General features: G+C 48.9%; 1 protein-coding gene across 2 annotated transcripts in view; it reads right to left on the bottom strand.

The window, feature by feature from the left end:
• GRIK4 (glutamate ionotropic receptor kainate type subunit 4) overlaps nucleotides 1–27,138 on the bottom strand; it is a 427,812-nt gene that overhangs the window by 298,086 nt on the left and 102,588 nt on the right. For both annotated transcript variants that reach the window (XM_058662539.1, XM_058662540.1), the window contains exon 2: nucleotides 4,952–5,058. The gene's annotated coding sequence lies outside the window, so the exon portion shown is untranslated. The remainder of the gene's footprint in view (nucleotides 1–4,951; nucleotides 5,059–27,138) is intronic.

Genomic DNA, 27,138 nt, shown 5'->3' with positions numbered 1-27,138 from the left:
ATGTGTCTACACCAGAGATCCTTAAGGCTAAGGACTGTTGGTAGCTTCCTATCATATTACTAGAATCTACTTACACACAAGAGGTGCTCAGTGCCTGTCTGTTGAACAACTGCCTGCTAACCGGATAGGATAATGGGTAATGGACTGAGGTACAGACAACTCTAGTTGGCAAATCCATCCACAAATTCTTGTCCTGTGTAACTCATGGGTGTTGGTGCAGTCTCTGGGGAAGCCAGACTCATTACAGATGCTGTTGATTATTCCAGATGTCTGTCTTCCCTCAGGCCTAGAGCACCAACCCAACAGAAATGGGGCAGAGGCAGAAATCTTCATTTGTATCTCTAGGACCTGAACAGTACCTTGCATATATAACAGCTCCAACAAACATTTATTAAGTAGATAAATGAATGAACTGTCAAAGAGGAAAGAACTGGAAAAATCTGGTTAGGCTATATAAAAGTAATACTAAATAAAATCATTTACACATCAGATGCCTGGCATTTATGCCCAACCAGCTCACCACACAATAATTGTCACACGGACCATTAAATGGGTATCAGATGAGCCTGTGTAAATTGAGTTTGATGACAGATGACACTCAGTCTGTGTGGGTCTGAATTTGTGTTTTTTGTGGCCTGGTAGCCTGGTTCATTCTCAAGACCATACTTATCAGCAACCTGGCTGAGCTGAGATTTGGGGCTTCTCGTGGGGTTCCCTTGTGTGACCAGGCTATAATGAGGAGAAACGAATCTCCCCTGAATGCTACACAAACACAAAATCCCTCTGCCTGGCACGTCTGAAGCTGCAGTGGTTTGCAAAACTTCTCCCAGTCTCTGCTGAGTTTTACCCATCAGACAAGCTCTATTACAGATGAGGAAGCTGAACCCAACACCAAAGGGCCTGATTCAAAGCCACACAACCAGGTTGGCTTTCCCTTCATATCTTAACTATTATAGAGCAGAAAGCTGAAGATACTAGCTTTCTTACTAAAAACAACAATCATTTAAAAAAAACAACAAAGAAACCTGAGATTTTATTTTCAGGATAACATTAAGATTAATCTACTCGCAGAACCTAGCAGTGTAGCTGTCATTAACTAAAAACATATATATATATATATATATATGTATATATATGTGTATATATATATATGTATATATACATATATATATACATATATATATATATGATTTTAGGATAAAGAAATAGCCCCTCTTTCTACAAAGTCACCCCTTCCTGAAGGTCTGAACTTCGTTCATGGTTAATTAGTACCTGGCTACTTCAGCGTCCCCTCAGCAGTTCAGGCCTGGGACATCTGTACCCACAGACCTGCCTCTCGAGTACCTCGCATGCACCTGGCCTGAAACAAGTGTCAATTCCACCACACCTGCCATTTGTATTTCCTCCTACTTCTCCTTCTCAGTGAGTGACAACAATCCACCAGTCACCCGAGCCAGAAAGCTAAGAGTCACCCCATATTTCCAAGACCCACACCGTCATATCTAATCCATCAGAGTCCTGACAGCCCTGCATCCTGAACACTATACCCATGTTTTCATTCAGCCACCAATGGTCCAAGTGCAGAATTCATGAGTGCAACAACTCATGAACAAACCAACAATTCAGTTGGTTTGTCTGCTCTGGCTCTTTTCTCTCCCTTTGGTTCTCCACATCATAGCTGGGCCAGCTTAAAAAGATTTACCTATTTTATTTGTTTGAAAGGCAGAGAAACAGAGGAAGAGGGAGATACTTGGGGCCAGGCAAGGTTAAGGTTGGGAACTCCCAGGTTAAGATCCAGGCCTCCCAACTGGATGGCAGGAGTTTAAGTACTTGAGCCACCATCCACTGTTTCTCAGGCACATAAACAGGAAGCTGACTAGAAGATGAATAGCTGGGACTTGAACCAGTGCTCCAATACAGAATGTGGGCATCCTAAGCAGCAGCTTAACCCACTCCAGACTAATTTTCACTAAATTACATACTTGGCAAAGCCTTCAGGAACTCTGGGTGGCATAGGGGACCACTCACCTTGCTCATGACTGGGCCCATTCACTTTTCCTTATCAACTACCCCAGGGCACCCGACACTTCAGAAAAACTGCATCCCTCACCTCCCTTAGCACACCACATCATTCTATTGCCCCCACTGTGTGTGCTGTACTTGAAGTGCCGGCCCCTCCACCGAAGGTCTGCAAACAATTTGTTTTCCAGGATCAACACATGACCTCCCCAGAAGTTAGCTATGAGCCATTCCTGTCTACAGATACCACACTATCGGGGTCCCCTGGGGTCTCCCGTACCCGCGGAAGAAATCACCCGACATTCCAGGCTCTGTATCAAGAGCCACTTCTAACCAGTCTTTCGTCATCGTCGTCGTCATCGTCTGTCCCACCTGTCCATCCGTCCTCTGTAGCTCCCTGTAGCTCTCTCTCTGTCCCACCTAAAACGGGCTGCTTATATATCCTTTTTTCCCATGGGTCCACTGGGTGCTACCTGATTGGCCAGGCCCTGGAGAGGAGGCAAATTTGCCTCACCTGCTGGCAAGACCAGCTCTAGTCTCTCCACTTTGCAGAGCAGCTGCTGGTCCTGGGTTATTGGCCGCAGCTGCCACCGCGGGGCTTTCTTCAGCAACCCGCTCCCCACACCACACCTGGAACATTTCTCACTAGGCACTCCCTCCTGCTCACAGTAATGAGCTGTCTGTCTCTCCATAGACTTAGAAGCTTGGCTGGCAGGGACCATGTCTGTACCTAGTACACTATCCGGCACACACTAGGTGCTTTGTTACTAAGAGTAAGAAAACAGACAGTGTCAAAAGGCATTTTCATGGTTGACACCAATAATAGGGAAGTTGTGGTTTGGCTAATATATATTTTTGTGTTAATTATAGCAAACAATCAAAGCAGATACAACGCGGCAAGTTCAGGTTTACTGTGAGCACGGCATACATACTGATAAGCAGAGGGATACAAATATGTATTAACCACTCTTCTCTAAGGTCCTGAAGCTCAGACTGCTCATCACAGATAAGAACACAGGTTTGAGTCCTACACTACCATGTCCTAGCTTCCCTTCTCTTCTCAGCAGCTAACTTCTCTACACTCCGATTGTTCCTGGAATGTGTGGATGAACTCTTTATGACCATTACACTAACCATGTAAGACAGTGGTGCATCCACATTTCACAGTTGTGGAAGGGGAGATTCAGAAAGGCTCAGTAAGTAGAGCAATAGTTCTAGGGCTCAAATGCACACACAAAAAAACCCCATGCTCCTCTTTGATGGCAGTCCAGAATAGAATCGCTGAAGTCAAAAGCAGGTATACAAAGGTGCCTTGAAAAGTTCAAGGAAAAACAGCCTAAAAAGAAGTTATTCTGCTGGGCCTGATGTGGTAGCCCAGTGGCTAAAGTCCTCGCCTTGCATGCTTTGGGATCCCACATGGGTGCTGGTTCTAATCCCAGCAGTCCTGCTCCCCATCCAGCTCCCTGCTTGTGGCCTGGGAAAGCAGTCAAGGACAGCCCAAAGTCTTGGGACCCTGCACCCACATGGGAGACCCGGAAGAAGCTCCTAGTTCCTGGCTTCAGATTGGCTCAGCTCCAACCACTGCAGCTACTTGGGGAGTTAGCCAGTGGACGCAGATCTTCCTCTCTATATAATAAATCTTTTTTTTTTTTAAAGATTTTATTATTATTGGAAAGCCGGATATACAGAGAGGAGGAGAGACAGAGAGGAAGATCTTCCATCCGATGTTTCACTCCCCAAGTGAGCCGCAACGGGCCGGTACGCGCCGATCCGATGCCTGGACCAGGAACCTCTTCCGGGTCTCCCAAGCGGGTGCAGGGTCCCAAGGCTTTGGGCCGTCCTCGACTGCTTTCCCAGGCCACAGGCAGGGAGCTGGATGGGAAGTGGAGCTGCTGGGATTAGAACCGGCGCCCATATGGGATCCCGGGGCTTTCAAGGCGAGGACTTTAGCCGCTAGGCCACGCCGCCGGGCCCTATATAATAAATCTTTAAAAAGATAAAAGTAAGTTTTTCTATCTCTCTGCCACTTTGTCTTTCACACAAGTGAATACATCTTTTTTCAAAGGCCAAGGGGCAGAAGTAGGAGGCCACCGTTGTGGTGCAACAGATTAAGCCAAAACTTACAATGCCAGCATCCCATATTAGCACTGTGGTTTCAGTCCCAGATGTTCTGTTTCCCATTCTGTTCCCTGTTTATGCTCTCCCTTTTCCCTGTCACACTTCTTTGTCTCTCAAATAATTTTTTAACTAAGTGAAAGGTTAATTTTGGTGGAAAAAATGAAATACATGGACAGTTTTATTCATAATATATATTTCTACGAGCTTTTGAAAGACTCCACTGTTAAAAACTTTGCTTCCAATTTCTTTTCCCCCAATATTTACTTATTTAGAAAGTCAGAGTGAAAGAGAGAGAGAGAGAGAGAAAGAGATACAGCTATCTTCCATTCATTGGTTCACTTTTAGATGACCACAATGGCCACAACTGGCAAACCCAAAGCCAGGGAGTCAGGAGCTTTTCCCAGAGCTCCCACATAGATGGCAGAAGTCTAAATAACTGTGTCATCTGCTGCTTTTCCCGAGCCATCAGCTGGGAGCTGGGTCAGAAGTGGAATAGCCAGGACTGACCCCCATATGCCAGCATCACAGGCAGCAGCTTTTCCTGCTGTACCCAACACCCAACCTGGTTAACAACTTCTGCGGTTCCCTGACAGTTCTGTGCTTTAGGTGAGGGGATGGTAACAGGTTCAAAAGCAACTTTGCCATGGAAGCGAGCATATCATTCTCAACATACTTGGGAGATCACACCAATCATGATAAGTGTAGATCAGCACCCAATCTGAAGCCTTTTGGGCCTTATGAATGAACACTACTGAGCAGCTGTGCTCTGAACTGCTTCCCCATCCACCGGTGACACCAGAACAGCAATGCCTACCTCCGGGGTGATGATGAGCACCAGCAGAGCAGGAAACAATTGGCACTTTTTCACCTGTGTCCCCAGTGCCTGGCACAAACTGGCACATAGTAGGCACTCAAAAATATCTGTTGAAACAATGAAAGAATCCAATCAGAGAGGGCATGCAGCAGACACTGTCAGCCACAAGGTGTTCACTTGCAACATATATTCAGGGGCCTGCCCATAAGGAATTCTCAAACCAAGTGTAATTTCTCCACCCACACCACAAGTTCTCCCCCCTTGGTCCTCCCATCTGCCCTGTTTGTGGGCCTGGGCTCTGTTCAATCACACTCTATCCCTTCAGGGCCTCAAAGAAGTATGGTGGGACACTGCACTGGTAGCTGAGGCTTTTTATTCCTCATCTCTGTTTCCAAAGCATGGATCTGCCCAGGAAGCTTTTCTACTCTAACACCAAACACTAGACTTCTCCTAGAGAGAAATCTAGCTTACGCTTATTCATTGCTGCAACACTGGTCACCTTCCTCAAGCTAGAAGATCCTCAGTGTCTCATTCTAATGGAAATTACCGTGAGCCCCTGTACTATGCTTGTACTATGCTGTACTATGCTGCACTATGCTTGTTGCCAGAAAGGCGACACCTCCAGAACCGTGGACAGCGCCTGGCACAGGGCAACTGTAGATAAATTCTGTCAAATCGAATGAATGAATGTACAAATGGATACTGAATTCTGTGCTTCTTTCTGCCATGGGGACGGGTGACTTGTCCTCCAGACATGCATCCGCCAGAGACCTTGCTATCATGCTGATGTTTAGTAGACGCTCAATAAACCTTGGCTGATCCACAACTGGCAGCCAGTTCACAGAACAGCCTTGTCCAACAGTACCCTGCATTCCAGCGGTGCACACACTGCCTGGACCCCCTGGGTCTGGCTGTACTAAACGGCCTCTTCTCTCCCGACTCATCAATGGTCCCTCTGCTGGTCTCTCTCTCTCGTCTTCATGGGATTACCACATCATCAATCATCATTTTCCAGGGTGGGATGGACAAGAAGCTGACAGACACCAGAAGGTGTTTGCTGATGGGGAGGACAGAGGGAATCAGAAAGGCAGCCAGATTAATTACAGGCTTGCTCTCAGCTGTGGGCAACAAGATCTTGATTACTCTTTCTGATGCTCCAGGCTCCTCAAGACAGATGGACGTGGGTTTCTCTGCTATTCTGTGGCTCTCCATGATTTGGAGAATCTCAGGCTACAATGAGCAATGTGGATGGAGTAACAGGGACATAGGATAGTGAGGGTGGGGAAATGGGGCCACCTCAGGCCCTATGGCTCCTTAAGGGAGAACAATCATGACCTACAGCTGCCATCACATAAGCATACTGTTTCCCTGGCAACAAGCAGGCTGATGCCAAGACATGGGGCTATCCCAGGAGTCAAGGAATTAGGTACTCACAAGTTGAGTGAGTCAATCTCTGAGATTCAGTTTCCCCTGTGAAATTGAGCAGATTAGGCTAGGATGTGGAAGTCTGTAGTTCTAAGAGCACAGCTCTGTGATAACATAATATTTACCAACTATTTACTACAGGCAATATGCTATTTCAGACTCGATTGCTACTTGGAAGAACTTGCGAAGAAGAAACTCTCATGCCTATCATGCTCCCTGCCTGCAGGTAAAGAACCCAAAAGCAGAGACGCTAAGTGACTTGCCAAGGTCACTTAGCTGACATATGGAAAACTGGATCACCCCTAAAATGTCACCCCTCACCCACCTTATCCACACAAGCACACACAGTCTTACTCTGTGCACCCACATTCTCTGTGGTCCCAGAACCTAGCACATAGTTAGCACTTAATGATGGACTGTGATTGTGACTGTTACATTGACCCATGTTCAACCCAAGGAGTGCACGGACCCTGCTTACATCTTGCTGGAGCAGAGTGCCAGCAACATTATTAATGTCTGCGGAAGTGCTTTTGGCAAAAAAAAAAAAAAAAAAAAAATCAGCAGTTTCCCAGCTCCCAAGTGTCTGAGATGAGTTATGACAGGATAGCCAGGGATGGACTGGCATCCACACTGGAAATTGGGCCTGGTGCAACTCATGCAGACAGAGGGTTGGCAGCAACTGTCCAACCCAAGCCTGAGTTAAGGTAGGGTATTCCATGGTCACCAGGACTTAGGACCAGGCACAGGCATTCTGAATTCTCAGGCACTAATGAGCAAAAACCAAGAGGACTCCACAGCTTTCCCCCTCCAAGCTTCCTCCCTTGGAGATTTCAGACTAGAATCCCTAACATACTTCTAAACAAAGCCCCTTGGTAGAGGACAGAGCAGATGTGCCTGGCTTCCTATCTCAGCCGTACTCCCTGTCCTCTGAGAGTGTTATTTGGCTATCAGACACCCGAGGATTGCTACAGTCAGGACGTTTGCCTCTCCACACCCATCTCATGCTTCTCTCCCACACTGTGCACAGGCACCTGGACTGTGTCCCCATCTTCCTCCAATAACATGGCCTTCCTCCCACGCCTGCTGGCTGGTGTTAATACACAGCCCTCTCACCTCCAAATGCTGCTCTAGATCAGCCCTATCCCCACAGCTCTCCCTGAAGAAGCTGGTGCTCCTTTCTCGCTCAGCTTGGCTTAAGGAGACAGGCTAGTGACTGCAGGTGGAGCCTGTGCAACCCAGGGCCCACCACTTAACCTCTTGCAGCTCCCATTTTCTGTACTGTTAGGAGGGCAAATTCCATTCACACTGCAGACCTACAGGGTCGCTAAGAGGATCAAATGAGCTAATGGATGCAGAATTACTTTGCAAATGAATCAAGTTTCGCTGGAGTCCAATACTCTAGACTGGCCAAGCAGTCTCAATACCCTCAATACTTTCAAGCAGTCTCAGACACCCTCAATACTGTAAGTGGCTCATACTTTAGCCAGTCAACGAACACTTCTCTCACATGTTGACTCTGTGGCAGGTGGCTATCCAGGTCCTGGGACAGAGTCCCTACTTTCTTGCAGCTACCACCGAAGACATTAAAAGACCTCTATTAGATGCTAAGCAATGCAGACCCTTAGGAGAGAATTAGGAAGAGATGGGAACAGAAACCTCTAATGAGGTACAGCACCATGAGTTCCAGAATCAGAGGGAGACCACCAGAACCTGAAAGCAAACAGAGAGCAGTGTCACTGTCCAGTCCCCCTCCTTGGGTTTGGCCTTTCAAAGACAAACACCTGTCCCCTTTCCCTCTGCATGCCTGGTCTGGGAAAAGATTTTTTCCATGAACCTCGCATGGGACCTAGCCTCTTTTGTAGGAAATGTGAGGAGCCCACAGCAGTCCAATCTCCCTTCTGCTAAGTAGAAAGTGGCTAGTGGCAAGCAGATGGGAATCTGACCATTACCAGGGCAAGGTCCATGGGGCCAGACAACTCAGTACAGTGAAAGACATCCTGACATTGATCTGAGACCACCAGGTTGCATCCAAATGGACTCAAGCTCCTGGCAGAAGCCACATGAGAACATACAAAGCTCTGAAACCTAACAGCCCAGCACTGGAACCAAGGGTAATATGTTTTGAGGAGGAAACCTTGCAGAAGAAGTGGACCCAACAAAATCATGTGCACAGAGGAGACAGACATGGTGAGAATCCTAGTGAGGTCAGCGTTTCTACCAGCCTTAGAAAAACCCAGCACTCTGTGCTCTGCTGGGCCTTTTCCAGCTGGGAAGAGGGGAGCTTTCTGCGGAGGTTCAGCCCTGTTCAGCCAAGCTTCTGTGTGCACTGCAACTGGTAGGAGTGTGGGCATGGAGGCATCTGAGTGGCGGAATATAAGTCAGAGTCAAACATCTGATGCCAGGAGAGGATTTATTCTAGATTCATGGGTCGGAGTCAGGGGAAATCACCCTAATGCTAGGAATAAGAACCTCTGCACTGGAAGCAACAGGGGCACAGACATTGAGTTCCTGACCTTGGCCTGTGTCTGCTCAGCCCAAACCAACACTCCATAACATCCAGCCAGTCCACGCCCCTTTATACACACATCACGGTGCTGTGTATAAGAGAGCCCATCTTTCTCAAGTCCACGCCAGAGCAGGTGAGGCAGCAGTCACCCCTGAATACTCAGGAACCCCTGGACTAATCCTTTAGCACACTCAACAGTGATGAGTAAGCGGAAAGGAAGGCTAGATTCTTTACAAAGAAGGCAACAGTAAGAAGGGTGCACTCCTCCTAAGTTCAGACAAATAGACTTAGTATATGCAGCTACAAAAGCTCAGGCCAGTCTCTGGAAATGCCCAGGGCACATGCATGCTCCATCTTGACCTCTCCCCTCTGTCCAGCTCAGTTAGCACTGAGTGCTCCCACCTAGGCCAAGGCCAGGGCCAACAGAGAAGAGGCTGGCTGCCAGTCAGCTGCCCTGGAGGAAGTAGTTGTAAGTCGGCAGTCAGTCATGTGTGAGAAGGAAATTACCATGCGATCTAAAATGTTCTCCATTGTTTGCATGCTTAACGAAGAGGTCCGATTGCTTTTACAATTAAAACATCTAGTGAATAACTTTAGCAACAACAGAGAATCTTGATTCTGTCTGTGACTAGCTCTAAGACCAGGGTACATCACACACATGCCAAGGCTCAAGGGTTCACTGAATGCTGGGCCTTGCAGGTCTCTCTGGAACATCCTTCCCTGACACAGCTATTCTGTCTAGTGAGAAGCCAGAGCTGATGGGTGTGGACCCTCCTCCCAGGCAGTCTCAGCCATCACAGGTATGGTCCACCTGAGTCTACCTGAAGCCACACATGGGCCTCAGAGAACTGCTAAACGCAAAGCTGGATCCCAGATCTTTGGAAAAAGAAGGGACCTCCCTCAAATAAGAATGGACCTGGTGCCCCACCCCATCCCCTCAGCTAGTCTCCCAGAGTGAAGGCACCCTTTCCACGAACTTTTTTTTTGCATTTATCACAGCTTCAGAGAAGCCTGTTGTGTGAGGAGTCAGATGGGGACAGTAGGTAGTTAGGGTTTTTCTGGCTCCCAAGTTATTTTTAATATACAATTTTATTTCCCCCCCTCCCCATGTCTCAATTTCACCAGAACACATTTCTCACAAGGCCTCAAAAGACACAGGGGCAGAATTAACATAGGAACACACCATCTGAGAGCTGTAATAAAAGAAAGGGAAAGTGGTCCACCCAATCTGATCTTAAGGCCACTGTCAAGGAGATACTATCTAAATGATCAGTTTATCATTAGAGACTGAGGAAGTTAACAAGTACCACCTTTCTGAGGTTTTTTGTCTCACAGCCAGGGGCTATTGAGAATAAATTTTTTCCTTTGTTCTTTGAGAAATTCCTTTGAGATGGGGTTTAAAACACACCATGTCTACCATTAACTCAGATTTTTTTCCCTCCTCCCGTCACTACAGCAGGAGGTCTGGGGTTTTTCCTTGGGACACATGGTACACCCTCCTGCCACCAAGGCAGTGTGGTGAGGTAGGCAGCTAGTTCAGGGTCACAAGCTTGTAAATCACTTCCCCACAACCTAGGTGTTTTCTCCTGCCTACCTATGACTCTCATCCATCACCTGACAGGGGGCGGTATTGCATTGATGCGTAACCACTCTCCTCACAAGCCCCTATAAAGGTTCAAAACGAGAGGCTAGGGCCTTGAACAGGCCGGAATCCCATATGGGTGCCGGTTCTAATCCCAGCAGCCCCACTTTCCATCCAGCTCCCTGCTTGTGGCCTGGGAAAGCAGTTAAGGACGGCCCAAAGCCTTGGGAATCTGCACCCACATAGAAGACCCAGAGAAGGATCTGGACTCCTGGCTTCAGATTGGCACAGCACCAGCCATTGCGGTCACTTGGGGAGAGAATCATCGGACAGAAGATATTTCTCTCTATCTCTCCTCCTCTCTGTATATATCTGACTTTGTAATAAAAATAAATAAATTTTTTTTAAAAAGGAGGGGCTCGCCCTCTTGGTTGTTTGCTTCCATTGCTCTGGCACTCCGCCTCTTGGCTTCCCCAGCACTTGCTTGCTCTCTGGTTTCCCACAGACTCTGAGGACAGGTAGCCCCTGAGCATGGCCCCTGTGTGCCTGTATTCCTCACTCCCTGTTCACTTCTTGGGCAGGGCAGTAAAAATGTTAATGCTAAGAATGTTTTGTATTTCTAATTTGTGTACTGTCAGGAGTTCCAGGAGAGGTGAGGCCTAGCAGTAATGGAATGTGGGCAGAGAAGCCAAGGAAAGATGAATGTTTACAGCTTGGTAAGTGTGTCCAGGTTATTCGCTGCATGTCTCTTAGGATAACTTTTATTGCTGGGGCATAAGTCTTCAGTTTAACGGTTGAACTTTAGGGTAATGACCATTTGTTCCTCTTGGGGTTTCAATTGACTGGATTGCCATATGGACTTGTGGTTTGCTATTTCTAGTGGGCCCTGTTTCACCAAACTTGGTTAATAATGACTCCTTAATAAAACTTAGACATGTCTGGAGTGATCTTGCTCGCACCCCACAATAGGCAGGAACCCCTTTCCCTTTTTTACCCCTAAATAAATCCCCCTTTGCAAATTGGAATTGTCTGCATGAAAATTCTTCTTTCATGTGAGACAAGAAACAAGGTTGCTACTATGTTTTGCACCGAAACATCTTACAACACTGTTACCTACCCTCTGCCAGGGTCCAGTGATGTCACAGAAACCACAGGCAGGGCTGGGAAGTCACAGGACAACCTGGAGGACAGCCAGCCTTGACTTCCTGACCTAAGCAAGGAGTTGCCCTGGCACTCAACACCCACCATCTCACCTGGACCCTGGTGAAGAAGCCTCCAGCTGCCAGAGGGAGGAGAAAGAACAAGACGGCAGCACCTCCTGCAACAGGGGCTGCATGCACTGGTCTCTCTCCACTCCTGCTGGGCTCTGGCAACCACCTGGACATTCAGATTTGCTGCATCCGCTCAAGGAGCTTCCTGGAAGGGTTCTTGTGTGAAGGGTAATATAGCACTCACCTGGGAACTCAGGCTACATGCAACAAGGAAGCTGCTTTCACAAAGCAGGGTAGCCTGTGGTCAAATGAGAGAACACTTCAGGAAGACAGAAGCAGGGAGGCATCTGTGGGCCCCTGGGATGGAAGCAGGACCTTGCAAAACATGGACCAAAAGCTGAGGCAAGAGGTGTGCAGTGGGTGGGAAGAAACCTTGCCAGGCATGTGCTGGGGAAAAGGGAGGGATGTATAAAGGTTCGTGCCCAAATGCATCCAGCAGGAGCCCACTTGTGTTTAGCTCAGATTCTAGCAGGCCTGGGATGCCAAGGTTAAGGGGTCTGGACTTTATCCTCTAGGCAATAATCAGCCAATGAATGTTTCTAGATAAGGAAGGGTCTGGAGCAGAGCTGAGCTTCAAGGAAATCAGTGTTACTAAGGAGTTGCAAGGAAGCCTGGAGAGGTTAATGGGCACTTGCCCTCCTGTGCGCGGAATGCTGAGTGTGGCAGCAGCCGATATTGAAGAGAACTGACCCAACCGAGGTCACCTGGACATCAGAGTCCAGGGGTTTTCTCACAAGCTAGGCAGACTAGTGTCTGAGCAGCAGAGTGTGGGTTAGCAGAGCATCCCATGTGGATCTGCAGGGAAAGCAGACCCAGCCAGCAGCCGTGCTGATCTTCAGTAGGACAAACGGCATCACACATATTGCCAAGTCTGGATCAGCCCAGCCTGTAGCAAAGGGTCCAGACTAGAAGACCTGTGCTCATACACCTGTCTTTGCCACTTGCCCCATGTGCCACCAAACTCTCTGTGTGCCCTGGTCTCCAAACAAGAGGCACTTCCAAGAGTCATTCAAACCTCAAAGACAGCTGCTGCAGAGCAGACATTGAGGCTCAACGCGGTCACACAGGGTACTCCCATCCCATCTCAGTGTCCCTGGTTCAGGTCCTACTGAACCACTACTCTGAACTTCTGATTCAGCTTTTTGCTAAATGAGCCTGGAAAGGCAGCAAGATGATGGTCCAATTACTAGGGTTCCTGTCATTCCCGTGGGAGACCCAGATGGGGTTCCTGGTTCCTAGATATGGCCTGGCCTAATCTTGACTGCTGAGACCATTTGGTGAATCAACCGGTAGATGCGAGTTCTCTTGCTCTCTCTGTTTCTCTATCGCTTTTTCAAATAAATCTTAAAAACAAGCAGATGTGACATGTGAGCCATGTTTTGGTAACACAGCTCAAGGCTGATCTCTGGCTTGATTAGTTCTTTATGTTGCTTCCCTGACCCACCCCAGCATTCTACTCTGTTTTATGTCCCAGAACACATAACTCTCTGTGTCTCTGATTGATTGAACAGGTGAGTGATCTACCTTTGTTTTCTATAAAACTCCTGAGACAGTGTTTTCCACCTAGTTGGAGCTCAATAAAGGGATGATTGATTAATTAATAAAAGTGAACCTGAAGAAGATTTTTAATCCTTACTGTTTTCCCCCTTCTCAGTGACTCAGCTAAATACCAACATACTTGTACCAAAACAACCAAGCCACTCAACCACTCCCTCCACTCAGCAACTTCAGCAGGATTCCACCTAGCAGGAAGCAGTTGAGGGCTGTTGTCCTGCCACTTGTTGGCTCTAAGACTTTGGGCAAGTGATTGACCTCTCCAAACTTCAGTTCCCGCAGCCAAGAGAAAGTGTTGGATAACCCTAAGGTTGGTTTCCAAAATGAGTGTGATCTTAGCAGTGCCCCTGCAAGGAGCAAGTGCTCAAGACCTGGCAGCTGCCATTGTGACTGTGGTTATTATTGTCCCAGCCAAATTGCCATGATTTGGGGGGAATGGTATTTGGGTACAGATTTTCCATTAGTGAGGGCAATTATGAGTGCTCTGTGACAACCCATGGATTAAGCTTCACATTGCTTTCAACTGGAGAAGCAATTGGACCCTCAAAGGCAACTTCACAGCCCCAATATGGAATGGCATCTGGGGCTGGGGGCACTGAATCAGTCAGTCGCCCTTATGGTGCTAAGCCAGCGTTAATGGTGCAAGTGAATTACAAACAAGGTCCACCTGCTGTGCTCAGCAACAAAACCCAGCAGGAGGGTAATTGCCCAGAACTTGAGCACAGGGGTACACAGCGGGCATGGAACACATTAACCAGGGGGAGAATAACTTTCAATCACTTCCCTTTTCCACAAGACCCAAGGAGAAGCCGGAAGGCGCCAGACGAAGGGACTCCACAGCAGCAGGGGAAAGGAGCTTCCAAGTGAACATGGATCTGAGGACACAGAGGGTCACCTCTCAGGCCACACACAGCCTGTTCCACAGGTGAGCATGGGTGCTGTGGTACCCAGCCTCAAAGTCCCAAAGGGGACAGGCGGGCAGCATCCATAATAGGAGAGATCAGAGCAGATGCAGGGCTCCAAGGCAGTGGCACAAAGCAGGCTACTTTTCACACATCTGGACTACGCGTGTATTACAGGAAAACTCCTAGATACAAGACATCCTCCAAAGTAGCAAGCCAGGCACAGACGGCAGTCACCCATCACAAGCTAAGAACTGAGTTCACACACAAGGCACAGGCACCAGGCAGAGAATACTAAGCCCTGCCCTGGAGGGCTTAGAGGAGGCTTTGCAGAGGAAAAGGTATCCTTACACACACACACACACACACACATATACATACACACTATATTCCACATATGCATGCACAATGCTCACACCTACACCTACACACATACATAAATGCATGCATGCATGCATATAGACACACCATGCACATTCAAATATCACATACACACACATGCCTACAGAAACACTTGAATTTTAGGCACCTAAAAGAGAAGAGGCCCAAGACTCTGAAATCTCCACTGAATTGTCAACATGCTCTGAGGGCAAAAAGGAGAGGACAAATTCAGGCACAGGACAGATAGCAACCCTTTTCAACAATGGCAAGATGCTGCTTTGGGCATCCAAAGGTCTGGATTCAAGTCCCAGCTCTGCTCCTTATTCCAACTCCTCAGGAATGTGCACCCCAGGAGGCAGCACGTGACTGCTCAGGTACTTAGGCTTCACCCATGTAGGAGACCTGGGTGGGGTTGTCAGATGCTGGCTTTACCCTGGCCCAGTTCCAACTACTGTGGGCATTTGGGAAGCAAGCAAGAGAATGGGACATCTTTTTCTATGTGTCCTTCTTCCTTTCAAATATATAAAATAAAAGAGAATCTGTAAAAGACAAAAATTACCTTATAAAGGGAATTTCTGAGCACCTAATATTTTTGAGGCAAAAAATTCTTTCCTTCTACCCTTTATGAAATAATTTGAAAATTCCAGTGTCCTGCAGAGCTGTACACATGCATTTGTAGTACACATGCATACAAATGTGTGAGCCCCACCCTACACACACACACATACTTGCTATGTCCTGGAAGTATGGCCTCTAGACACAAAGTACTACTGTGTACACTGTGACTTACCAATCATCAAAGACTAGGCAGTAGGGAGCACAGGATGACTCCCAGTTTCTGGGTGGAGGGAACTGAAGCTGGAAAACACCTCTTGCTCAAAGGCCAGAGCAAGGGCTGTTCAGGGAAATGCATGTTACCTAGCACCTGCTCTGCTTCTGTGAAGTCGCTGCATCAGACCCCACAGACACCCAGCAGGCCCAGGTCTGAGCCCTTCTTCAAAGAAGAGAAGGAAATTCAGACAGGCGAAGTGGTCAGTGGAATGCAGCTCAGGCTCAGCCTTTGCCTTCCCTGGAACATTCTCCCCTTCACCTTCTTCTGGGCCTGGACTCTGCTCTCCAATCCTTGGGCCCTTAACCTATTTATTCTGTTGTTTATTTCCCACATTGCTTAGTACCTCATAGCTTACTGCATCATTAGTTGTATTTCTTGCTTACTGCATTATTTACTGGTTATATTTCTTATTCACATAGGCTTTCCCAGAGAAGACGGCTAAAATTTAAGTTTGCTGAGTCTCAAGCTGCAGGATAAAGGCTGTCACATAGTAGGTGCTTAACACACTTACTGAACTCATGCAGGCACTGTCTGACTAGGAAGTGGCATGGAGATGGAATGCTCAGAGTGGGTGCATCTTGGGGACAGGCCATGGCCACACAGCACATAGGTCCCACACCTTCTTATCGACTGCACTGACAATTCACAGTCAGGCAGTGTTAGACACTTCCAGCTTGTGATGTTCTGACAGCAACCAAGACGAGGTAAGGAGAGGGACTTCTGAATACCAAGGAGTTCTCGTTCTGGATATACAAGGAGAAACCAAGGCCATGACTGGCTGTGTATGAGCAGAGCTGATACACAGGCTCTGCTTGCCAGGGCACCCAGGAGCAGCATAGCGAGGATCCTCATAGTCTGGAAAGTCAAGAGGGAGGACGAGCATATGCTCCAGGTTCAGAAAACGGATCCCATAAGCTCAGAGCTGCAAGGGACCTTACAGAGAGCCCAGCGGGGCTCCTCATACCATTGATGGTCACTTAATCAAGGCCAAGAGTTTGCACCAGAAGATGTTCTAAATCCCAGGTCATGTGCCTGCGCCATTAATGTCACTTTCATGACATTGTAGTGCTGCTCACTAAGACCTCTTAAACATCTTCTCCAAGCCAGTGCTGGACTGAGTGCTGGGCACAGCTGTGTGCAAGACAGATAAGGTATGTTGGGGAAGACACAGACATAGCCATCAAGTCCAAATCCAAAGCAAACAGGGTTATCAGGACGAAGTGTTTCTCATGGTTGCCATGGAAACAATGAGCCAGGATACTCAAGCCAGAGGAGGTTCCTCAGAAGAAAAGATATTCCAGTTGGAGCCTGAGAAAAGATGAAGGGCAGGAAGACAGTGCAATCACAGCCTGACAGGCAGAGTAACAGGGATCTTTGGGGCAGTGTGGTGGGGGTTCTGCAAAAGGGATGAGGAAGGAATGTTAGAATGAGCAGGACCTGGAGTGTGTAGGACCCCAATTACCAATGGCTCCAGAACAAGCAGGCTGAAAAGTCTGAATTGCAGCCTAAGAACACTGTAGAGCTGTGAGGGTGTTGTCAAGCGAAGGGTGACACCAGACAATAAGAATTAAAGCTAGATTCTTCATCCAGCATTCAAATGGTTCCAACCTTGCTTCCTGCCTTTCCATGACACTCTGCCATATCTGAGCTCTTAAGCAGCCATTTGTTTCCCAAACTGGGACCACTTCTCTGGGTGCTAACCTTAGCTCTTCCTTAAAAAAAAAAAAAAAAAAAAAAAAAACAAGATTTAAGGCCTGGTGCGAGGCTCAGTAGTCAAATGTTCACCTTGAATGGGCTGGGATCCCAGATGGGGTGCTGGTTTGTATCTCAACTGTTCCATTTCCCATCCAGCTCCCTACTTGTGGTCTGGGAAAGCAGTCGAAAATGGCACAAAACTTTGGCACTCTACACCCATGTGGGAGACCCTGAAAAAGCTCCTGGCTCCTGGCTTTAGATAGGTTCTCTTTTTTTTCCCCCAGGTGTTGTTTTTATATATATATATATATATATATATATATATATATATATATATACACATATATATATATATATATATATAATTGTTATTGCTATCATTTTATGATACAGCTCCATATTCCCTTATCCCCTCCCCAATTCCCTCCCCCCCCCACCTAGTTCCTCTATATCATTACTGAAGTATAGTTCTCCATACACAGTCATATGTCCATCATTGCAGGCATGGACAATGGCAGAGAGTCCAAAATCCTATTGTCAAGAAACAGTAAACAGTTTCATTGTAAGTCCATTTAGATAGGTTCTGTTGCAGCCACTCGGCAAGTGTATGAGTAGATGGAAGATCTTTCTCTTTGTCTCTCTGTCTCTCTGTAAATCTACCTTTCCCATAAAAAAATCCTAAAAAAAAAAAATAAAAAAAGCAATATTTATTTATGTAAAGGGCAAGTCACAGAGAGATATGAAGAAAGGAGGAGAAGAAGAGATCTTCCACCTGCTGGTTCATCACTTCCCAATACCCCCAACAGCCAGAGCAGGGCCAGGTAGAAGCCAAGAGCCTCTATCTGGGTCTCCCACCTGCAGAACAGACATCGAAGTACTGGAGACATCACCAGCTACCTCCCAGATGCACTAGCAGGGAGGGAGCTGGATCAGAAGTACAAAGTTGCCAGAACATGAACCAAGGTTTTTTATATGGGATGTGACATCCCAAGTGGCAACTTTAACCCGCTGCAACAAGATAGCTACACTTGGCCCCTGACCCCATCTCTTCTGAAGTCAAGGGTCACCTTAGAAATGGTAAGAAAGGCACAAGAAAACCTAATTCCAGGCACAGGCTTACCACACTACTTTAAAAGACAACCCGGAGAGGCAGCAAGAAGTGGTAATAACAAACACAGAATCTAGGGACAAATTCCAGCTGTACCACCACTAGCCGAGCGATCACAGGTGGGTTCCTTAACTTCTCTGTGTCTTCCACTCCCCACCTTCGTCCCACCCCACATTTGAAAAATGGGGATACTATATAGCATGTCTGCCTGAGTCGTGAGGGTTAAATGAGCCAGTATTTGTTAAACAGCTTAGAAGAGGACCTAGCACACAGTAAGTGCTACATAACTGGTAAATTACTCCAAATGTTTGCATGAGGCTATAGATGCCATCATTGGGAACCAGATAATTGGGGGTAGGGGAAAGGTGGCTCTGCAGGAAAAAGTGGGGCCAGGAGCAAAAGAGGAACTTTCTGCAGGGTGGACCTTGCTCACTCTGCACACTTGCTCAGAAAGACTCACAGGGACCAAGCAGAGCAAACAGATTAAACGCACTCTCCCCTCAGATCACCAGAGAAATAATTACCGTGGATATGTGTCTTCCTAGGCAGTACTGTTTGCTTCTGAAACAGAGCAATGGCACTTCCAATGGCTTTGATGTCTGTGCAACTGGACTGGCCTCTGCCTGATGAAGAGATGGTGCTGCTTTCCATACCAGGCCCTCTGCGAAGCCCAGCACTCATGGCACATTTGTTATGCAGCTTAGCAAAAGGTGTATGAATAAAAAAATCACTTACTCAATCAACACTGCTCAGCCGGAGAGGTTGGGAAGCTGCTTGCTCTGCCTATGAAAGGGATTTGCCAGGCACAAGGGGGAGAAAAAAAGTCTGTCCCATCAGGGCACCCTGACATTACATTTCATCAGGCAGGCTTCCTGCTTCCACCTGCTACTGAAAACAATACAGCCCAAACACAGGACACAGGCCTCCCAGGAGCACCAGCTCCATGCTTGCCTCCTGCCTCTCCCTAAAACCTGACTGTTCTAAGAAGACATCTTCACAAGCCCACACTCCCTCTTGCCTCCTCTCTTTCTCGCCCTTTCTGCATCTTCTCTTTCTCTGCTGTCTCCATGACTCTTCCCTCCCCACTGCAACTGGGGAGACCCAAGGACACCCTAGGGCAGATGCTGTATGACATTAGCTTGCTCTCTGCAGGAGGCTTCCTGGGAAACTTCCAGGAGAGCGACCCCTGACCGTCAGAATCCAGCTTCCATTCTCAGTGGATCCAGGTGGAGACTGGAGTCCAGACAGCAAGACTTACTGTAGGGAAGAATCCTGATGGATCCCAAGCTACTTTTTTTCAGCAACTAGACTTCAAGCCCTGGGCAAAACCGTCAAAGTGAGATGCTCTTTCATTCACTCACTTCACCAGTGCTCTTAACATTCCCCAGTGCCAAACATCGACTTGGGACTGAACATAATATCTTGGCATAGCACAGAATGCCATGTCGGGGATGCGGGTTGGGGGGGTGATTGGAAAGTAGCCATGACCCCTGGGGTGGCTGGCTGGAGGAGCCAACTATCATTAAGAGCCAAAAACGATCCCCACTTCTGTGAGCCATGGGACAGGTGGGAGGGATGTCATACAGTCACATCACACAACCTGCATAGTGATGGGACAGAGCCACCCACAGCCATGTGGATGAATCTCGAGAAGATTGAGACAGAGAAAGCCGCACACAGACGGCAGAGTTCATAAACACAAAGGTCACAAACAGGCTACACGGATGAGAGAGGGCTGAGGGGCACTTGCCCAACACCCCTCAACCCATGGGCCTCCACGTGCCCAGTGTGACACCCCTGAGTGTCCTCCCTCCCTCCCTGGACATCAAGTCCTGGCTCTCAGCTGTGACCTCTGTGGCCAGCCCTGCCTGAGAGAAAGTGGCCAGGCCTTGGAGTTAGCTCAAGGGAAGCACACAGGTACCACCAAAATATAAAACTGCTGTACGCAGAGGACTCGGGTGTGCCAGTGCCAACCTTCCAAGGAGCCTACAGTTTCACTCTGCCAGAGAACAGGGTGCTGACCTCTGCCTCTCACTTTACATAGCCGACTGAGTGTAGCTTAATCCATTGTTTTCAAGAATCATGCAAATACATCTCTGCTTTTGAGCAGGGCGGGGAGTGGCCTTCTGCCTTACATTGTGGACAGTTCTCTCTGAAAAGTCACACCAGGCAGGGGAGGGGTTGCAGTCAGATGCAAAGGGGAGGGCATGCCTGACTGCTTCTGCTACCCTCCCTCTCCTGTGTCCTAAGAGGGCAAACGGGCAGGAAGTAACCCAAGGGCTGCTCAGAATCTCCAGGACTCATTGCACCATCCATGTTATCCTGGGTTTTTCTCTCCAAAGCTGAGCACAACAGAAGCAGGGGACATATTTGTATCTCCCTTCCCCAGGTTGCAGGAGATACAAAGCTATGTCCAGCCACCTGCTCCAACAGGTGGGTGTGCTGCATGGCTCCTAGGGTTGGCCAGAGAGTCTGACAGGGAGGAGGAAGAAGAAAGACCCAGGCAGGAAGCAAAGGCCCCTCCTGCCTGCCAGGGTCTCATGAAAGTACTGAGAAACCCTCTCACAACTTCCTGGGCTTCTGTCTCTTATCTGCTGTCTCCGGATCACTGGATTTTTCAGAGAAGCAACAGGTCTTCCGTCTAACAGGTTCAAGCCTGGATGGGCCCCTGAAGGAACAAAGCCCCTGTCTCTTAAGTGTCCCTGGGAAGGGTCAGCTACCTGGCTTGCGGGCTTGGGAGGCCTGCTTCTAGAAAGGCCAGGGCCAGGCCCTGTTCTCGGAATCCACACAGAACAACCTAAAGTGAGCCCCTGCTGGGCAGGAGGAACCTTGCTGTTGCCAGGAAAGACTTTTCTGGGCTTCTGTGGCTGCCGCCTGCGAAACAGCACCAAGTGAGGGAAGAAAGAAGGCTTTGCTGCTGAACCCAGGTTCAGATCCCAGCTCCACCTTGTATCAGCTGCCAGCCTCAGGCATGACCTTGGCCCATAGCAGGGTCTCAGTACGCACTGCCTGTTGTGTTTGACAATCAACCCTCTGAGGGACAAAGCGAGAGTGCCATGAACACAGGAAGCCATTAATTAAGTAGCCTTACAACAGGCCAGGCATGGCACCAAGCACTTCACATACATTATCACTATGAATTCACACATCAACAGAAAGGCAAATCCAAAGAGCCCTGTTTCAGAGATGGGGTTCAGAGAGGTTCTGCCAGTGTTCTAACATGGCATGGATGGCACACCTGCTCCTGGTCACTTCCACGGATAGCATGGCCTCCTGCTGTGCAACCCTCCCCAGGGAACCCCCTCTGCACCCCTAAGCTCCCCAGGGCTCCCAGGCCTGCAGGCGGCACAAGCAGGGTGTCAGCAGTGGTCTCCCCACAGTGCCCTTTCCAGGGACACCCCAGCACTGAGCCAGCCCAGGGAAAGTCACACACTTCCTCTTCCAGCCCCCTCCCTGCTCAGGGACTTTGTGAAGCCAACAGGTTTGTCCCTTTCACCCAGGCGGTGTGTCATTTCCATTTCCCTCTTCACTTATTAAGGCCAAATCAGGACAGTTTTAAGACTGAGAAATTATCTTTATTAACAAACAATAAAAGTTAAAAGCTTCTCAGGCCCCTAACTGAACGCCAGCAATGGCAGACGCAGCAGCCTAACCTCAACGCAGAGCAACTGCTGACACTGACCCAGTGCAAGAGGTTTTAGGCACCAGCCGAGAGGCAAGGGGTTTAACATGCACACCCCTGCACTGATAGCCGGGACCCGGCCTTCCTGTACTGCCCTCAACCACCAAAGGGCCCAGCTGCAGGGACCCTTAGCTACATCTGATTTAGAGAGTTGGAAGAGTCACGGATAGCTTCAAATAATGAAGCACTTTAAATACACTGATAATGATAATTACCTGGCTAATGGCACTTCATGGTAAATGGAAGGCCCAGGTCAAGAAGACTGAAGTCACTGGTCACTGCGCACACAGGGCTCACGGTGGACACTCCATATCCCAACTCACTGGTGACCTAAGACCAGGCATCACCCATGGCAAAGGGCACAGAACTGAGGGTCAAGTAACTAAGCTGCCACCACCAGATTAAGTCCCTGGGAGAGTCGTGTAACTTCTTTTAAAATTTATGTATTTATTCATTTGACAGAGACAGAAAAGACAGACTGCACAGCCACTAGTTCACTTTCCAAAGGGTCGCAATGATCAGGGCTGGGCCAGTCTGAAGCCAGGAGCCTTCCTTCTGGGTTGCCCACAGGAGTAGCCAGGACTGAATTCACGTTGCCCCAACCCCAGTCACCATGTGACTTCAAAGTTCCCTCCTCTATACATTGAAGATGAAGGCAGTCCTTCCTTCACAGCTTATTTGTGAAGGTCAAAGGCAAAACCTGTTTCTTACTAGAATGGTTGGCTTGCTGCTGCCTCCTGGAATCCCATGTCCACTTGCCATGGAACCCTACCCCAAGCAGCAAGTGCTTCTTAAAACTGTCTATGATTGGGACCAGTGAGACGTAGCCTAGCGGCTAAAGTCCTCGTCTTGCCCATGCCAGGATCCCATATGGGCACCAGTTCTAATCCCAGTGGCTCTGCTTCCCATCCAGCTCCCTGCCTGTGGCCTGGGGAGGATGGTCCAAAGCCTTGGGACCCTGCATCCATGTGGGAGACACGGAAGAGGCTCTGCGCTCCTGGCTTCGGATCGGTGCAGTTCCGGCTGTTGGCACACCAGAGTAAATTGTGAGTTCCCTCCTCCTTCGCTTTTTTTTTTTCAAACTATAACTCTGCCAGTTTAGAGTATAGAAATAGGGGAAAACAAAGGATTGGGACTTGACTCTTGCGACACAAGTCCAGTCAAGTCCACATGTATAAGTCAAAGTGCCTTTTTGGGGGCCGGATTGATGGCTAATCCTTTGCCTACAATTGCCAACAAACCATATGGATGCCAATCTGTGCCCCAGCTACTTCACTTCTAATCCACCTCCCTGCTTATGGCCTGGGAAAGCAGTACAGGACAGTCCCAAAACCTTGGGACCCTGCAGCTGCGTGGGAGACCCAGAAGAAGCTTCTGGCTTTGGATCAGCTCAGCTCCAGTTGTTGCAGTTGGGAAATGAACCAACAGATGAAGATCTTCCTGGTCTTCCTTCTCTCTATAAATCTACCTCATGAAAATAAATAAATAAATAAATAAACAAACAAACAAACAAATAAATAAATCTTTTTTTAAATGCCTTTTTTGAATGCTGCTTGGTGTCTTCGGCCTCCTGTATGTAACCAAGGCATGAGCCACATAACCTAGGCCCCAGCCCAGCTCTCCAGCTGCCCCACTTCAGCTCCCTTCCCAACTCAGCCCATAGGCAAACACCCCAGAGGCCTCGGGAAGAGCTTGCTCACTCTGAACCCACAGAGGACTCTGGCAAAGGCTGTGGGGTGAGGTGGGGGCTACAGGGCAATCTCGGGATCACAAGCCCTCAGTTCAGGGGGCGATCTTCAGGAAACCCTGTGCTACTTCTGCAAAAGCCAAGTTACAGCAAGAACATAGGGCAGGCAAGGCGTCGGGGGCATCTGGGGAGAAGAGGAACAGGTGCCAGACCTTCCTTTTCCACAGCACAGAGCTCACCTAGAGGAGCAAGGACTGCCCCTTGGAGATGAGCATGGAATTGTCATAATTGCAGAATCTCAGAACCCTTCCCCAGAACCACTGGGTCCTCAAAGGAGCTGCACAGCAAGTCTGCCAAGAGCTGGAGACTCACCCACCAGCTACAAACCCAACACAACCAGTTCCAAAGACGAGCAGCTGAAAAAGCAGTGCTGACAGGCTAACAATGCAGTAGATACGTGTGCAGTGCTGTCTGCGAGCCATGCACCATGCTGTGTGCCTCGCAAGACCCTCTATTCATTCTCACCACCACAACCTCAAATGCTGTAAGTGTTCCTGCTCTGCCTGTGAGACAACCAAGGCTGTGGGGGGGTCCCAGCCCGTGGAGAGCAGTCCTCTGCAGCCCACACATGCCTTCCTGCTCTCAGCTCGGATACTTCTGCAGAAACCCAGAGGTGACACAGGCACACTCGCTCAGTTTACACACAACGGAACAGGCCCAGTGGGAGAAGCAGTGTGTCCAGGTCCTCTAGGCAGAGCTCTGGAACCCAATCTGAGTCCCTTCTGATACAGCACATTTCTCTACAGCGGTATCCAGTGGCCATAAAAATAGTTCCACAGGATGCAAAAGCTCATTTGAATTCTTCACACGTGGGACTCGCGCTATGGTTACAGCACGTCAAGCCACTGCCTGCAATGCCTGAGTCCCATGTGGCTACTCTGCTTCTGACCCACTTCCACGCTAATTCCCCTGGGAAAGAAGCAAAAGATGGTTCAAGTGCTTGGGCCTCTGCATCCAGTAGGAAATCTAGATGGAGATCCAGCCTCCTAATTAAAGCCCAGCTCTGATCAGTGCAATCAGCAGCTGGAAGATCACTATCTCTCCCTCTCTCTCTCCAACTCTACTTGTCAAATAAAGACATTGTTTAAAAAGTTATTTGCTCACTTTTGCCCAAGACAACACGAGTTTGTGGATCATTGCGGAAGCTGACTCCCTACAGAGCTTCCCCTTACTGATAGCTCCTGACACAGGCTTCCAGAAGCCTCCTGGAGCCCAGCCTGACACCATGGGAAAAGCAATCAGCCACCTCCTACTTCCCAGATCTCACTTTACCCAGCAGGGCAGGAAGTTGCTGGGATGGCTGCCGGCTCCTTCTATTTTTCTGCAAGCATGTTTCAAGTTTTTTTCCCAACACACCACAAAGTAGGCAGGCAGATAAGGGCAGGTCCTGGAAGCCTGGCTCCTCCATTTCTGAAGAGATCAGCCCAGTGAGATGGAGAGAGCGCACACAAGAGAAAGTGAGTGTGTGAGTGTGTGTGTGTGTGTGTGTGTGTGTGTGTGTGTGTAAGGGGCTCTGCTGACCTCCAGAGGCTGCCAGGTAACATCATTTGGGGCTCGGAAGAGGGCAGGGCAGAGGATCACCCCACAGTCTGCAGCTAGGCACAGGACTCATCACCAGCTATTGCACCTGCAGAATGACCTCAGCAGGTCTCTGGGATGCTGGCTGGGTAGTGCTGGTCCTGTTGTCAGCACAAAGGCCTGGCCAGTTCCCACTGCTGGATCCACAATCCTAGATCAAGAAGCACAAAGGCCCCTGCCTCAGGGAGGACAAAAATCAGGCTCCCAAGGGAATGCACAGATACCTTCTTTCAGGCCATTATACCTGTCTATTCGAGCAAAAAGCCAGCTCCCCAGCCACCAGCCCAGGACACTCAGGGAGAAAAGGGTGGCTGCTGACCCCACTACCAACGGTGGCAAGAAAGCAGGAAAACACCTGCAGGGGCATGCTTGGTGGTGTCACTTCACACCTGTGTGAGGATAGTAGCTGGTCAATGGAGACTGATCAGGTGCACACATGGCCTGGAAGTAATGGGAATGACCACAGCTATCATTTCTGAATGTGCATGAGCCTTGAAATAAGCGTGGTCCAGGAGATTGATATATGTCACTTAACCCTCAAACAACCCTATAGATAGCTGCCACAACTCTCTCCGTTTTCCAAATGAACAAACTCAGATATGAAGGGGATCCTCTTAGGCTGCATGTTATAGACAGAATCCAAACCCCCATCAGTAGTCACTGTCCTGCACCAGAGTGTTCCTTCTACCCTCCGCATCTTCCACATTCCTCCTGACCTCCAAGGCCAGCATTGGGCCACCTCCTCCAGGATGCCTTCCTGGACTGTGCTGGGCTTTACCAAGCACATGCAGGTCTGAAGGCTAGGACGCATGTGTCTTTACCATGTGCAGCAGCTATTTCATTTTTCTGACTAGGCAGCGAGCTCCTAAGTCGGAAGAAAACTTGTTCTTGACTCTCAGTGTCCTGGCACAGCAAAAAGCATGCACGGTTTACTCAATAAATATTTAAGAAACGGAGGAAGGAAAAGAGGGAGGGAGTGGAGGAAGGGAGGGAGGAGGCTGGATCCTTCCCTGAAACCTCTTTACTCCACATTTATTTTTCATGGTATAAGAAACACACAGCGAGAGCCCAGTGTGGGTTTTCTCATTCTTACTGGAAACGTCCCTCCACCCTAACAGCTGATGTCACTGACAAGATCCCTCAACCCTCCAGGTCCCAGGGTACCGTCTCCATGGAACTGGTCTCCTACCTCCTCCTCTACCTTTCAGTGGAACGTGCCAGGACACCAGGGTGCAGCTGGTCACCATGAGCATTCGCTATCCCAACCTGTCTCTGCAGCAGACACATGCTGAAACGATGCTGAGAGCACAGCCTCAAGGTGCTTCCACCCCAAGGGTGGTTGGTGCTCAGAGAGCCCCAGGGAACAGACTCCTTACTCCCACCGAGGTGGAGGGCAGCCAAGAGGCAGTGAGTGGTGCTGGAAGGTGCCAGGGCTAAAGATGGATTTAAGGGGCAAAGTCAGTGATGGCAGAGGAAGGGCCAGGTGGTGGTGACATTGCTCCCTCAAACTCCCTCCACCTGACACCTTGCTGAAAGAGAGAGAGAGAGAGAGAGAGAGAGAGAGAGAGAGAGAGAGAGAAGACAGTCTGATGGATGCAGGCTTTGAGGACCCATCTGCTGGCCTGGCACAGGTACTCCTGATTATACACGAAGCCAGGCCTTCATGCAGAGCTCCAGCAGGGCCACATCAGGAAGCCCCAAGCCACCAGCTCACCCTGCCCTGGGGCCCCACATGTTGACCATGTCATTCCAACGTCACCATCCCCCAGACAGGCAGCCTTGTCTCAGGAAGGTGGCCGTCTAAAGGACTGTGTTCCAGCTCCCATCCTGGTGAGCTCTGGGAGGCACAGCATCGAGTTGGGAGGAGGTGGTTTGTGGGAGGAACTAGCCAACTCCACCAGGTGCTTGTGTAGGCAGGCCCCCC

This window comes from Ochotona princeps, chromosome 4 (genome assembly GCF_030435755.1).
Source record: "Ochotona princeps isolate mOchPri1 chromosome 4, mOchPri1.hap1, whole genome shotgun sequence".
Lineage (NCBI taxonomy): Eukaryota > Metazoa > Chordata > Mammalia > Lagomorpha > Ochotonidae > Ochotona > Ochotona princeps.
Note: the sequence above shows the minus strand (reverse complement) of the source record. Positions and strands in the feature narration are given on the sequence as shown.